Here is a 6573-nt window from a genome sequence, read left to right as displayed (position 1 = left end):
GTCTCAAAAAAAAAAAAAAAAATTCAAAAATTAGCTGGATGTGGTGGCGCGTGCCTGTAGTCCCAGCTACTCGGGAGGCTGAGGCAGAAGAATTGCTTGAACCTGGGAGGTGAAGGTTGCAGTGAGCTGACATCGAGCCACTGCACTCCAGCCTGGTGACAGAGTGAGACTGTCTCAAAAAAAAAAAAAAAAAAAAAAGCCCAGGGCAGAAATGGAATGAGGTTGGGCAGGCACAGTGGCTCACGCCTGTAATCCTAGCACTTTGGGAGGCCAAGGTGGATGGATTGCTTGAGGCCAGGAGTTCAAAACCAGCCAGGGCAGCATGATGAAACCCCATCGCCACCAGAAATATAAAAATTAGCCAGGCATGGTAGCGCACACCTGTAGTCCCAGCTACTCAGGAGGCTGAGGCACAAGAATTGCTTGAACCTGGGAGGCGGAGGTTGCAGTGAGCTGATTACACCTCTGCACTCCAGCTCTGGGTGACAGAGTGAGACTGTCTCAAATAAAAATAAAAATTAAAAATTAATATATCTAGGTCCTACTACTTTCTTTTTTTTTTTTTTTTTTTGAGACAGAGTTTCGCTCTTTTTTGCCCAGGCTGGAGTGCAGTGGCGCGATCTCAGCTCACCGCAACCTCCGCCTCCCGGGTTCAAGCGATTCTCGTGCCTCAGCCTCCCGAGTAGCTGGGATTACAGGCATGTGCCACCATGCCTGGCTAATTTTGTATTTTTAGTAGAGACGGGGTTTCTCCATGTTGGTCAGGCTGGTCTTGAACTGCCGACCTCAGGTGATCCACCCTTCTCGGCCTTCCAAAGTGCTGGGATTACAGGCGTGAGCCACCGCGCCCGGCCGGTCCTACTACTTTCTAGCTGTGTCTTTGGGCAAGTCCCTTAACAGCTTTGCACCTCAGTTACCACATCTTTAAAATGGGAATAATAACATCCCAACCCCATAGGGTTGTAGTGAGGACTGAATAAGTTCTTGGCACAGTGCCTCTTTCCTAAAACAGGTTCTCTCAGCCGGGCGCAGTGGCTCACGCTGGTAATCCCAGCACTTTGGGAGGCCGAGGCAGGTTGATCACTTGAGGTCACGAGTTCAAGACCAACCTGGCCAATATGGTGAAACCCATCTCTACTAAAAATACAAAAATTAGTCGGACGTGGTGGTGCACACCTGTAATCCCAGCTACTTGGGAGGCTGAAGCAGAACTGCTTCAACCTGGGAGGCTGGAGTGCAGTGGCGCAACAAGAGAGCTAGACTCCGTCTCAAAACAAAACAAAACAGGTTCTCTCTGTGTTCCCCATCTCAGGAATACCACTACCACCCACCAAAACACCCAACACCCAAATTATCCTAATTTTCCCTCATATCAAAACAGTCACCAAATTTGGATGAGTCTCCCTTTTTTTTTGAGACAGAGTGTCACTCTGTCACCCAGGCTGGAGTGCAGTGGCCGGATCTCAGCTCACTGCAAGCTCCGCCTCCCGGGTTTACGCCATTCTCCTGCCTCAGCCTCCCGAGTAGCTGGGACTGCAGGCGCCCGCCACCTCGCCCGGCTAGTTTTTTGTATTTTTTAGTAGAGACGGGGTTTCACGGGGTTAGCCAGGATGGTCTCGATCTCCTGACCTCGTGATCCGCCCGTCTCGGCCTCCCAAAGTGCTGGGATTACAGGCTTGAGCCACCGCGCCCGGCCTTCCCTTTTTTTTTGAGACAGAGTGTCACTCTGTCCCCCAGGCTGGAGTGCAGTGGTGCGATCTCAGCTCACTGCAAGCTTTATCTCCCGGGTTCACACCATTCTCTTGCTTCAGCCTCCTGAATAGCTGGGACTATAGGCGCCCGCCACCACACCCAGCTAATTTTTTGTATTTTTAGTAGAGATGGGGTTTCACTGTGTTAGCCAGGATGGTCTCGATCTTCTGACCTCCTGATCTGCCCACCTCAGCCTCCCAAAGTGCTGGGATTACAGGCATGATCCACTGTGCCTGGCTGAGTCTCTCTTCTAATCTGGCATGCCTCCCCAACCCCCCAGCTCATCACCTCACCTGCACCTGCTTCCTCTCTGGCTTGCCTGCCTCCCACCTCCTCTGGCCTTGGCTTCATTGTACACATCAACTCCATGGACAGCTTTGAGCCCCTTCAATGTGCCACGCCCTGTTCCTATAAAACAAGGACAAATGAGACACTGCCCTGGTCCTCGGAAAGCAGAGGAGTCCTGTGGTACACAGAAAGGCTTCACCCTCACCATGCCATGTGACCCACCCCTCTGTGGAACTCAGTTTCCCTATTCTGTGAAGAGGTTTGGAACCAAATGATCTCCTAAGGTCTTCTCTGCAAACATATTCTAAGATTCTGCTACTGGAATCTAAGCTCCTTCTGGGCAGAGACTTTTCCTGATTCATCTTTGATTATACCAGGTAGTGTGGAACTCTGTACTCTATAGGAGTTTGCCAAGAGCTTGCTGAATGAGTAAATGAATGAGTGATATCAGTCACTTAATGGCTTCCCTTTGCCAACAAGCTAAGGACCTACCTAGAAGGCATACAGAGCTCTTTACAGCCTCTGATTCCAACCCACCTCAGTGTCCTCTGACCTGGAAGCTGCCTCCCAGAGCTGGAATGGAGCACTTGGGAGCATTTGAAGAGCTTCATCCACCGGACAAACCTTCACTGAGAACCTATTACACACCAGGGCCAGTGTTGCTGCTGGGAACAATGATGAACAAAACCTGTTGGTAGGCCAGGTATGGTGGTTTACGCCTGTAATCCCAGCACTTTGGGAGGCAGAGGCGGGTGGATTACTTTAGGTCAGGAGTTCGAGACCAGCCTGGACATGGCAAAACCCCATCTCTACTAAAAATACAAAATTAGCCAGGCGTGGTGGAGCACACCTGTAATCCCAGCTACTTAGGAGGCTGAGGCAGGAGAATCGCTTGAACCCTGGAAGGGGAGGTTGCAGTGAGCCGAGATTGTGCCACTGCACTCCAGCCTGGGCGACAGAGCCAGGCTCCATCTCAAAACAAAACAAAACAAACCCCAAAACCTGTGGGTCTCCTTGCCTCCTGGGGCTGATATTTAAGGAGACCACATAGAGGGAACCACAAAAGACACAGAGCAATCCATGCTATGGAGGGAGAACGCGGGGCCTGTGGGAACCAGAGGAGGTCCCCAACCTAGTCCTGGGGTCCCGGAAGGCTTCCTACAGGAAGTCACATGGAAGCCCAAGTCTAAAGGAGGTGTTGTGAGTCTATGTGCAGGGCCAAAGACAGTCCCTCCCTAATAGAATCTCCCAGGTGGTCCTCCAGCTTCTCCTGGCAGAGTCCAGAGATTGGTGAGCTCTTTGGGTAAGCCAGCCCACTCTGGATGCCCAGCTGTCACTGATAAAAGTCCTTCCTTCTGACCCAAGCCTACTCCACTCCACCCTTTAGTTAGTAACAATATTATCGTAACACCCATAATCTTTCAGAGTATTTATTGCACGCCCACTTTGCACCTGCCAGGTGCATTGCAAGCACCCCCTAATTGTCTCCTCACAGGGACTCTTCACGATCCCCTTTTCAGATGAGAGCACCAAGACTCCGAACCGGTGGCTTGCCTGAGCACCCGTAAGGCCTCAGCCCCAGGCTTTAGTACCCTCGGGATCCCTGCCCCTATGCACTGACCTCACTGCCTTCCCTTGGACAGCCTCACCCAAATGCTTTCCCTTTGGGTCCACACAAAACAGGGGCTTGGGCCCCATTCCCTGTTCCCTCCAGCAGGCCGGCCAGCCCGGGCGTAGGCCTCCGTCCTCTCTGAAGCTCGTAGGGAGACAATGGCGGGGTAGGTGGGGGAGGCGAGGGCGCGGGTGCCCCCCTGCCTGCTGTCCTTTGTCTTCCCGCCTGCTCCCCTCGCGCGCCCCGGGAGGCTGGGAGGCGCCTCTCGCAGGCTTCCTCCTCCCATTCTTGTGCTAATTGGGTGTCAAGCTGAGATCAGTGAGAAAGAAATCCGCCCCGGCTCGGGTTAAACTGCCGCCAAAGACGAGGGCTGAGCCCAGAATATCATTAGACCAGGAGGAAGCAGGGCCCCCTCCTCGGGGGGAGGGGCTGGCTACGCATTTCAGGCCCCTTTGAAAGTCACTCGGTCACCCCCTCCTTTGCTGCCACAGCCTCAATGGGCCCCTCGGAGGTATTTAACCTTCTTCCCAGGAACTGAAAGTGATACACCACGCAGTGGCCTGGGTAGCCACTTGCCTGTCCCGAGGGCGGCTGGACCTCCGGGAGCGCGCGAGGCTAGCCCCTTCCAGCCTCTCCTGGAGGAGCAGAGAATTTGCAGATGGGAACACTGAGGCTCAGGGAAGGTGACTTTCCTCCCAGCTCTGCCATTCACAAGCTCTGTGGTCTTTGGAGAGACTTTGCCTCTCTGAGCCTCAGATTCCTCATCTGTGAAATGGGGATAAAAATGTACCTGCTTTGGGCCGGGTGCGGTGGCTCAGGCCTGTAACCCCAGCACTTTCGGAGGCCGAGGCGGGTGGATCACTTGAGGTCAGGTGTTCGAGGCCAGCCTGACCAACATGGTGAACCCCTGTCTTTACTAAAAATACAAACTTAGCCAGGCCTGGTGGCGGGTGCTTGTAATCCCAGCTACTTGGGAGTCTGAGACAGGAGAATGGTTTGAACCTGGAGGTGCAGATTGCAGTGAGCTGAGATTGGGCCACTGTACTCCAGCCTAGGCAACAAGAGCAAAACTCTATCTCAAGAAAAAAAAAAAAAAAAAAAAAACAAAAAAAAAGAACCTACTTTGGAGGCTTAAAAAAAAAAAAAAAAAAAAAAAAAAAAAAGGTACCTGCTTTGAATAGGAGGATTTAATGAAATCATGCACCTAAAGCGCTTTGCACAGGGCCTGGCACATAGAAGTGCGCCATACATTGTGGCCATTAATGGGAACCTAAGGAAGTGGGTTTGACTTGATACTCGGACCTGCAAACAAAGCTTGCTCCTCTCTGGAGGCGTGCAAATAGAAGAGCCCACAAAGGATTCTAACAATTCTAACCCCTCTCCCCAACCCTGCAGCCTTGCTGCCTGCCCTTACTTACATATTTATTTATTTGAGACAGAGTCCGCCTCTGTCTCCAGGCTGGAGCGGCGGACCTGGAGCCAGCCCACTGCAACCTCTGCCTCCGGTTTCAAGCCGCATTCTCCTGCCTCAGCCTCCCCGAAAGTAGCTAGGCTACAGGCTCTCACCACGCCAGGCTAATTTTTTTTTTGAGACGGAGTTCAACTCTGTTACCCAGGCTGGAGTGCAGTGGCGGATTCCTGCTCACCGCAAGCTCCCACATCCCGGTTCGTAATTCTCTATCCCCTCCTGCCCTTGTGCCTCCCAGTAGCCGGGACTACAGGCCTCCACCACCATGCCTGGCTAATTTTTATTTTTAGTAGAGATGGGGTTCTGCCCTGTTAGCCAGGGCGTCTTGATCTCCTGCCTGACTCCTGTGATCTGCCCACCAGCCTCCCAAAGTGCTGGGTGACAGGCGGAGCCAATTGCACCCGGCCCCACTTTTTGCACAGAGTCTCGCTTCTGTCAGCCAGGCTGGAGTGCAGTGAGCCGATCTCGCTCACTGCAAGCTCCGGGCCTCGGTTCACTTTATTCTTCCTGCCTCAGCCTCCCCCGAGTAGCTGGGACTACAGGCCCCACAACCGCCTGCTAATTTTTTGTATTTTAGTAGAGACGGGGTTTCACCGTGGTCTCGATCTCCTGACCTTGTGATCCGCCCGCCTCGGCATCCCAAAGTGCTGGGATTACAGGCGTGAGCCACCGCGCCCGGCCCTAATTTTTGTTTTTAACAGAGATGGGGTTTCACCATGTTGGCCAGGCTGGTCCTGAACTCCTGACCTCAAGTGATCTGCCCACCTGGGCCTCCCAAGGTGCTGGGATATAGGTGTGAGCCACTGCGCCCGGCCTGCTTGCCCTTCTTTAATTGGCCCTGGACTTTCAGACCTCTGCATACATGGTTGCTCCCTCCATCTCGAACAATCTTCCTTTAAAGCCCTCCCTGACCAAGATACGCCCAGCCTGGGTGCTGGATTAGGTGCAGCTAAGCACACAGCCTTTGCTTCTTTACCCACCATCCCCCTCTCTGGAGACGGTGGCTCCCTGAGGGCAGATCTGGGACCCAGGTCTCTATCTTGCTCATCTGGCAGTTCCCTGCCCTCCCTGCACTTTAGAATTTGCTCCATAGGGCCGGGCGGGGTGGCTCACACCTGTAATCTCAGCACTCTGGGACGCCGAGGTGGGTGGATAACCTGAGGTCTGGAGTTGGAGACCAGCCTGACCAACATGGAAAAACCCCATCTCTACTAAAAATACAAAATTAGCCAAGCGTGGTGGCACATGCCTGTAATCCTAGCTACTTGGGAGGCTGAGGCAGGAGAATCGCTTCAAACCAGGAGACGGAGGTTGCGGTGAGCCGAGGTGGTGCCATTGCACTCCAGCCTGGGCAACAAGAGCGAAACTCTGTCTCAAAAAAAAACAACAAAAAAAAGATTTTGCTCCATAGATGAACTTACAGGGTGCTCTGTAAACTGTGGGGGCACTATAT

The sequence above is a fragment of the Papio anubis genome, chromosome 13 (genome assembly GCF_008728515.1).
Source record: "Papio anubis isolate 15944 chromosome 13, Panubis1.0, whole genome shotgun sequence".
Taxonomy (NCBI): domain Eukaryota; kingdom Metazoa; phylum Chordata; class Mammalia; order Primates; family Cercopithecidae; genus Papio; species Papio anubis.
This window is presented reverse-complemented; position numbering follows the sequence as displayed.